The sequence below is a fragment of the Limulus polyphemus genome, unplaced genomic scaffold, assembly GCF_000517525.1.
Source record: "Limulus polyphemus unplaced genomic scaffold, Limulus_polyphemus-2.1.2 Scaffold941, whole genome shotgun sequence".
Taxonomy (NCBI): Eukaryota; Metazoa; Arthropoda; class Merostomata; order Xiphosura; family Limulidae; genus Limulus; species Limulus polyphemus.
This window is the reverse complement of record NW_013666551.1, coordinates 370,609-379,823: the sequence shown is the minus strand read 5'-3', so window position 1 is coordinate 379,823 and position 9,215 is coordinate 370,609. Positions and strand designations below refer to the sequence as shown.

At 34.3% G+C, this 9,215-nt stretch overlaps 1 protein-coding gene across 17 annotated transcripts in view; it reads left to right on the top strand.

The window, feature by feature from the left end:
• Window positions 1–939: 939 nt before the first annotated feature.
• Window positions 940–9,215, top strand: part of LOC106461353 (rho GTPase-activating protein 190-like) — a 196,619-nt gene continuing 188,343 nt past the window's right edge. For 8 of the 17 annotated variants that reach the window (XM_022388282.1, XM_022388279.1, XM_022388278.1 and 5 more), the window contains exons 1-2: window positions 1,218–1,589; window positions 3,081–3,302. The gene's annotated coding sequence lies outside the window, so the exon portion shown is untranslated. Of the gene's footprint in view, window positions 990–1,170; window positions 1,590–3,080; window positions 3,303–9,215 lie in introns of those variants that run through there. The other 9 variants (XM_022388273.1, XM_022388272.1, XM_022388271.1 and 6 more) reach the window with 3 other exon arrangements.

The following is a 9,215-nucleotide window of genomic DNA, read 5'->3' as shown; positions in this document are numbered from 1 at the left end:
AAGAACGGATCACGTGCTCGTGCTCGACAATACACATTTCAATTACACATTCTCTGACTGCAGTTCAATTACTCATTGTTCCGTCACGTTGTGACCGTCTTATATATACCAGACTACCCCAATCTAGTAGTCTCCCGACAATTCACCTAGGAACAGGTTATTTCTAGAAGGAGATGGCGTGATACTAGTCACGTGACCTCGCTGACGCAACAATATATATATATATATTTATGGGATAACAAATACAATCCTAAATACATGAGGTGAAAGGCAATAAATAAATATTTAAATTTTAATACCATACAAAAGTATGACCACTAACTCTACAAAAAAGAATTATCATGGTTTAGCCAGGTTTCAAGGAGTAAACATCTGGTGGCATCGCATCAAGTATTTGAACGATTGTTTGTGTAAGCACAACGCTGCGCATTGCTATGTCCACCACAGGGATCAAACTCTTACAGCCTACTGCTGAGCCACAAAGGAGCAACGCTCAAACAAAAAGCTGGAGAAGAAAAAAAAAACACGCAATGCGTAATACAAACGTGACTTGATGGTGCGTTACTGAATAATTTTCAAACTAAAAGTAAAAAACATAGGATTGGAAAATGAATGAAATAAAATTATTTATAAACTTTGAATGAACACATTTGATCCGAAAAACTCTTGAGGAAGTAAATACACAAACTAGAATCTATAAGCAGTCATTTAAAAGCTTTATTACCACCTGTATGAAACAACAAATAATGTCACGAATAGTAACTTTGATAAAATTAACAAAACAGATAACTGATTTCCTTTAATTCTAAAACATATATATAGAAAATAAAAATTTGTTCTCCTGTTCCCCGTTCAATTCCGATTCAATTACAAGGTAATCGGTTACACGTTTGAAATAGTAAAATAAATTGTTTGAGAAGAGTGGTTATCGATTAACGAAGCTCTTGAAGTTTCAACTTCAAAATGAACATAAATGTTTAGATCGTGTTGTAAGTGTTTGAAACAACTTTTGTTGAGATTAATATTATAATAAGTGTAAAGCAAATACTTTGAAACAAATAGCTTCATTATTCTCGGTGAATTTGGTGTAATTGTGGTATATGATGATATTAATAATAATAGTATAATAATAATGCATGTCTGTGTTACCAGTGTCTTCACTCGGACGAACACAGACGGATAGTGGTGTCACTGTCAGCAATAATATTAATATTTTCACCGATACAACGATAGTAGTGTTATAGTTACAGTGTTAGGCTTAACATAATCAATAAACTTTGTAAGCAGTAACTTTCAAGTATTCTCATTCGTGTTTAGATGAAAATGAAATTCTTAATTTTGGCATAAAGCAATAATTTAATATTTGAAATAATAATTAATTTAATAAAAATTATCATTGTGGGAGTATGTAAGTACACGTGATGGGCTGTGAAACATATAAAAATTATAGTTCTACTGCTACTAGTTCTAGTACTACTGCTGCAATTCATCATCTTTACATTTTACTGTTTTAGTCCTTGGATTTGGAAGTTGGAATGTTGAATAATGGATTCTTGGAAGTTGGAGTTAGAAGTTAGGCGATAACTTAAGTGAGTTATTCCTGATTTTTCGAGTATTCTAAATAAATAGCCCAGTAACAAAAATGTACAAGTTTTACATTAACTTTTGTTTTTAGTTTTAGTAAAGTAAATTTTACACAAAATGGTTCTAACCTGCTCAGAAGTCAAAAATAATTTTCTATTACTCCTGTCAGTTCTGAGTACTATCTTGATCCTTGCATAAAACTAAAAGCTGAAATTATAATGTATGATTATAAAGCTTCTGGTTCTGATGAAATTCATTCCAAAATCTGGAAAATTAGGGAGATAATTTGGGGGGGGGGTGTTAACTGTTAATTTTTAGATGCTTCTTGACATGAGGTAAATTACTGATTATTGGTATGTTCCTATAATGTGATTTCAAATTTAAAACAAAAGAGTATAGGGAGAATTTGGGAAAGTATAGGCCTTAAATTAAGGCTTAATAGTATTAGTTTGACATTTGTTGTTGGCAAAGTGTTGAAGTAATTTATCAGAAGTCATTCAGAAAAGTAGCATTTAAGTAACTATCATCAGTATACATTTTTTTTTCCATATGGCTTCTGCCATTTCAGATAGGAGCATTTTGGTTGACGTTATGTGTCATGAAATGTACGAAACTTTGATATGGTGCATCACAAGATATTAACTAGTAAGTGATGAATAAAAACCCTATTACCTGAGTGCTTTCAAAAGGTGGACTTTTCTTTTTCAGTTTGCCCGTAAAGAAGAAAGGTCCACCTTTTGAAAGCACTTGGGTTATAGGGTTTTTATTAATTACTAACAAGATTTCTTGAACCTACATGTTTTTTCTAACATCATGAATGTACAACTAGTAAGTGAGATACTCATAAGATTGATTGAAAAGTCAAAAGGTGTATAAAAGAATTATTAATAAGAACATCTCAGTGAATGGTTAAGTGATGCAAAATATGGTGATAAATGAGCAGTTTTCAATTGATATGGAAAGCTTTGTTATGCAATAGTATTTTCAAGTTAGTTAAATAATGGAAAGGACTGATTCTATTAGAGATATGTGAAAAAACTTTTAATATCAGATTATAAAGTTAAGTTGATGAAAATTACTACTACTTGTGGAGAGAAGTGTTTATCTCATGGAAAAGATGATTGTTGATTAAACCTTGAAGTCTTCTTGTAAGTGTTTGGCTTTGGTAAAAAAAATGAGGTTCAGGTTTTTTTATAGAAAGTTTCAATTTAAGAATAAGAAGGTTATTATGATCTTATATAAGACTGGTATTACCTTATTTATAGTACTGTATGTAGTACTGATTCATTTTCTACATGAAGAACTTCAAAATATTGTAAAGAGAACAAAGGCAGAATACTAGAATGATTCCTGGTACAAGAATATTAAGTTATGACAAGAAGTATATATATTTGAATTTGTTTTCTCTTGGTTTTTATAAGATCTAAAAGTTATTTTAGTTTTTAAAATGTTAGGAATTAACATTCTTCTCTTACTGATCAGTTAACTTTTTTTAGGGGGAGTTACTTAGATAATGGAAAGGACATGGACTTGGTGTACTTAGATATTTCAAAGAGATTTTGATAATGTGCCACTCAAAACATTAGCTAAGCAACTCGTATTGGTTGGAGAAAGACTAATACATTGGATTGTATGATGGTTGGATGAGAGAAAAGAAAATTTGTTATTAATGAAGTCCTATCACGCTACATCATTGTTACTAGTGGGGTGCCTGAAAGGTCAGTGCTATTTCTCTTTTTTTTTACATTAATGATATTAATAGGGGCATACTAGTAAATTAGTAAAGTTTGCAGATGAAAAACTCTTGGATATTTCTAGCAGACCCAAAAAATACAGAATAATTTGAATTAATTGGTTAGTTTGACAACTATTTGGCAGATTATCATTAATTATAAAAGTGTAAGATTATACATTTTGGTTATCATAATTTGGATCACATGTTTAATATAGATGGAAACCCTCTCAGTAGCTTGACTTTAAGAAAAAATATTGTGGTATATAGTGGTGGATAAGTCACCCAAGCTATTGAAGCTGTGTGCTGTTGCTAGTAGTATAGCTACCAGAATTTTAATGTATTTATTGACATTTTGATTACAAGTTAAAGGGGTGATTAAACCTCTGTATAAATCAGTAGTTAAGGCTCACTTGAAATACTGTATATCATATTGGAAGGTTCATCTAATAGAGATAGGTTAATATGTTTTATTTTCTTTTAAGAAAGAAAAGGTAAAAGGTGATCTTTTTTTAAATTTACAAGATTATCTGGTGGAATTCATAGGATAAAGTCTTCTCATTTATTTTTGCTATATTCTTGAATATATTAGGGCAAGAGGACATAAAAGATTAATTTGAAAAAAACAGGCTAAGCTCCATTTAAGGTAGTTTTATTTTTATAACAAATTCATTGAGTTATGGAATGAATTGTTGTTGGCAGTAGTAGAATCCATCACTTTTCTGGAGTTTAAGACGAGAATCAATGGTTTTTCTGGGAAATTTTTTACTTTTCTCCAGAGTTTGTGCGGAAGGACAGCCTTGAAGGATCAAGTAGTTCTCAGTTGGTTGTTTTGACCAGATCACAGTTGGACCATTACATTTCACATGAGCTAGTTTTTCAATATTTGTTGTTTTCACAGTAATGGTACTTAATGGGAAATAAATCCACTACACTCGGCAGAAAGCTACTGCATTCGTGATTGCAAGGTATACCTGATATGTCATAAACAGATAATCGATACGGCCATGTACTTCATATCATATTTGAATTAAAACACTGAAATCATTTTCACCTAGCAAATTTACCAATCTTATTTCAAGTTGAATTAACACTACATTTTTTATAGTTCTTTAATGTAATATTGAAATGTAAAGACATTTTTGTGTTGATTGTTATCATGAGTTAATATGAGTTTTGACTGATTATATGTCAATTATGACAAACATATGACATAAATAGCCTCAGAAAATAAAATCATTCTCCCTTTTGTGTTTTTGCTGTAGCTGGTATAAACATAGATGCTTTATTGATTGCTTTCAGCAACTCTGTTATTGTAACAAAAATTACATATTGAAACAATAGACAAGAAGATTCCTGTTTTATCATTTTGCATGTTAGACCTTAAAAAATTTCATATTAGTTTGTCTGAAATATATGATTTTCCAAAATATTAGTGTGTATGATTGGTTGTTGGTATATAGTTTTATGATCTTATTTACATTATAACAAATTTACTATGATCATGACATGCACAGACAATTTTTAAAAATTATTTAATATTGTAATGATGCCATCAGTTTTTACTTCAACTTCACAACCCACTAAAGTGAGTATGTTCATTGTATGAGTAGAGTGAATATACTATGATGTGAATATATGAAAATCAAATTTGTATTTTGAGATTTTAATACAATTAGAGCGACTTCAAGTATTGTAAGAGGATTGTTCACATTTTGTAGTTTACTTGGATTTGCAGCATAATACTGAAATTTCATGGCCACCTTTTTGAAGATTGCTGCATCATTACTGACTCTTGCTAAAACTGATGCTCAATTTATATGGATCAAGGAATTCTACCAAGTAGTCCAGTTGCTGAAGTGATCATTTGTTGGAGCTCTGGTATTGGCATATCCATGTTGAGATTATGAATTCCTGCTGGATATTGATATCAGTGATACATAAATTGGGGCAGTGTTATCACAGTTGCAGGACAGAGTGGAACGTGTAATAGCACCAGTTATATGCTGATGGGTTTGGAATGCAGATACTGCATGCTGAAGAAAGAACTGCTTAATGTGGTCTTTGTCAAACACTATTAACACTACTTGTGTGGTAGAAAGTTGACCATTCATGGGGACCATGAATTGCTGAAGTGGCTCATGAACTTTAAAAATCCGGAATGGTTGATTGTACGTTGAATGACAATGTTACAAGAGTATGATCTTGTTTTACTACATTACTGGGCCCACAGCATGAAATTGCTGATGGATTGTCTAACAGCATGGTGAAACAAGGTCTTTTCATTCAATGTCCTGATCTTGGACACCAAGTGGGAGCTAAAGCCATTTTGCTATAAGAACTACAAGCCATATGATGGTTGGATACCACAATTAATACTTTAGTAGCTCTAGGAAGGGAAATTTTAGAACCCAGTTCTAGCATCTTGCTGTGCAGCAAGGTGAAGCATGGCTAGCAAAGATTAAGGATGCAGTTAAGACACATTTAACCTGTAGCACTTGTATGAGCAAAAATGAGTGCAGGAAGGTGTGCTATACCATTGTTATCAACTAATGAAATGTGGTTCTCAACCTGAGATGCAGGTAGTGTTTCCTAGAGATCTTAGTCAGGGGATACTTTAAACTTTGTATAATGCAAAGATCAGAAGTCACCAGTGTGTTACATGCACTTGTGCTAACATGTGATGACAATTTTACTGGCCACATTTGAGTCAAGATTTTAAGCAGTGGTGTGAACACTGTACTTGTTTGATGCCTAGAAAAATAAAAACAGCCTAAACAGGGTAAACTCCAAGCAGAAGTAGTTTTCCTTTTCAGAGAATATCACTGAATCTCTCCTGGAAACTGAACAAAGTAAATGATATGTTCTAGTTATTACTGATGTTCATTAATTGGGCTGAGCTTTACCTATTGGCAGTTTGTTGCTGGTATGTTCGAAAATTATTGGCTAGCTCTGTTTGGGGCACATGAGGAAAGTAACACTGATCAGAGATCTTATTTCAATAGCCAACTGTTCTCTGAGTTGTGTAAAGTGTAGGGTGTGGTGAACATTCATACTTTGCCTTATCACCCCATGTAATGGTTTGGCAGATGCTTGAAAAGTTTATCCTGACAGAATAGATTAGAATGAACACATACCTTATGTCATGATGATGTATTATGCTAGAGAGCAGAGATCCACTAATTGTTGGCCAAACATGCTCATGTTTTATTGGAAATTGCAAATCACTGTAGATGTGGTATATGGTCTATCCCTAGAGCATATGTGCCACAGTATCAACAAAAATATGTGGAATGGATAAGATCTGCATTAGTTCGTGAATTTGCTTATCAAGAGCTTGTAAAGGCTGTCATACAGCAGATGTTATGATAAAGTAGTTAAAGAACAAACATTCCAGTATTGAGACTGGGTGTGGCTTTGATACATGGCAGTGACATGGTTACAAACTGACTCTTGCTGGAAACAAGTTCTAATCTTGTCCTCCAACAAATTGGCCCATTATCATACCAGTTACAGCAGTTAAGTGGTACAGATAAATGTGTTGAACACATACACAAGTTAAGACCATACATCACTGACAAGCCTCTTCTGCACTGGCTAGACTGGTGAGTCAGAAGAAAATGAGAGTGCTATTTCCTATAATCTTGACTCAGCTGTTGAGAAAGAAGCTGTAGAGAATACATATCTGGCTGCCTGAGATGAGGGAGCACTTGGAGAGGAGGTGAAGAAAACATTTTGATCAAGATACCAACTTCCTGATCGATATGGCTGGGATTAACTACCAGATAGCAGCTAGCACAGTCACTAATTGTAAGGTCAATGACTGAAAGGAAGTGGTGTTCCTCGCTTTTCAAGGTATCAAGTGGTGTTTCACTGTAAGTTTGTGTTCTACATTGTTGGGCAGTTTGCCAAGTAGTAGCTGAATTTCTGTGGAGCAGGCCACTTGAAACTTGCAGATTTCTCCAACAGACTTAAGTATGTACACACAATTCCTCTATGTGCAGTGAGAGTACTGTGTTCTTACTTAGCACAGAATGTGAATCAGGCTTTCAGAAACATTACTTACCTCTTTGCACCACTAGGAGTTATTACTTGTGCAACTGCCAGGAAATTTCCTGTAAATGTCACAGATGTTGAACAATCTCACACTGTTACATGTGTTTACATTTATCTGTTTCATTGCTTTTTGTGAGCTTGCCTTACCTTTAGATGACTTTGGCTTGCTCTTCCACATCTGTACTTTGGTTCTTGCTATTCTCTCCTTGATGAGGAACAGGTACCTCCACCTTTTCTGTTTTCTTCATCTGTAAACCAGGTATGTGACTTGCCTGTAGATCACAGCAATGATTGGGTTGCTGTGCTTTGTGGGCCTTCTTCTGTCCCAAATTAATATTGTCTTCTTCATTATTTTTTACTTCTTTGCTATGGTCTATGACCATGACTCTTCTACCTTTCTTTAACCACAATCTTCTGTATCCATGTTTCTGCCTGAGTATTCTTTCTTTTCTTTGTCTCTTTCTTTCCTGCAGTCTTCTTGTCTTTATCTTATCTTTACTGCTTTGCAAATTCTCCATCCTTCACCTTCTCACTATGGTTTTTTTTGCAACCCCAATAGTTCTGGTGTGGATATTCTTCCTTGTTTGCCTCTTTATTTTTTATTTCTTTCTCTTCTGTCTCTATTTTGACTTGGTTTCTGTGTTCTTGGGATCTCAGCCATTCCTGTTCCTATTGATGATTTACTTGGTCATGTTCCACTTAGCCTATTCTACAGTCTTTTCCTGCTCCATCCATCAGTGTGGCTCTTGTTACAGGGTGTTTTTGTTTCAGGCATTAACCATACATTTCTGAGACCATTTACATACTTTCCCAGGAGCTGCAGTTTTGGTGGTGGGACAACTCTTTCAACAAGTTCTTATTATATCAGTGGAATAGTCTCTACAACCCCAGATCTTTTGTGGGGCATACCCATGGCTGGACATGTTTATCTTGGACGATTTTGCCATCCTTCTCATCTCCAGGCTTCCTCGTTTATGGTCATCCATTTCTCATTTTTAAGCTCTGGCTGTTGTTTTTTCAGCCAGGCCTGGTCTTACCTTTTTCTTTATACCTACTTCCCTATTTGTCTCTTCCTTATGGGCCTTACATTTACACACTACTTTCCTTGGGGCTTGTTGTTGGCACCTCTTTAACTGCCTTGACTTTGGTCTGCTTGATATTTGAACCCCCTCTTCTCATTATCCCTTCTCTCTCTCTCCCTCTTTTTGCCATGGAATTAATTTTTTCTCCCCTTATGGGATGGGTCCATTGACATGTTCAACTTGGGATGTGGATGCTCACAAATTATTTCCCTTTTCTTTATATATTTCAATCTTTACTTTTTTTTGTTCTGTTACGTTTTTTCTTCAAAGACCCTTGGATGAGCTCCTCCAGGTGGGCTTGTGGATTTTCTCCAAAAATTCACTTCTTTCTCTACACCTTCTGGCTGTTTTATCTCTTGATAGTTTTTGGCTTTCACAGGTCATTCTTCAATCAGTCCACTGTCTCTGAGAAGAACATGTACTATTTCTTTTTCAGAGCCCCTATTTCATTACATAGGCTCTCACTAGGTGACTAGTGTTGCCTTCCAGGGTATACTTATCCAAAATTTACATTGAGCCAGGATAATGAAAGAGCTCATACCCTCCGCTCTGACTCTACATGTGCCCACTGTGAGATGAAGTGTTCTGCAAGATCACTTGAGGTATCCTTATGGTGTGTGTGTGTGTATATATATATATATATATATATATATATATATATATTTATATCTGTACTCTTATTTATTCTCTACTCACGTACTCTTACTTACTTACAGTAGTACTATACTAGTTAAGTAAACGACCAGCATAACGAAAGGTAG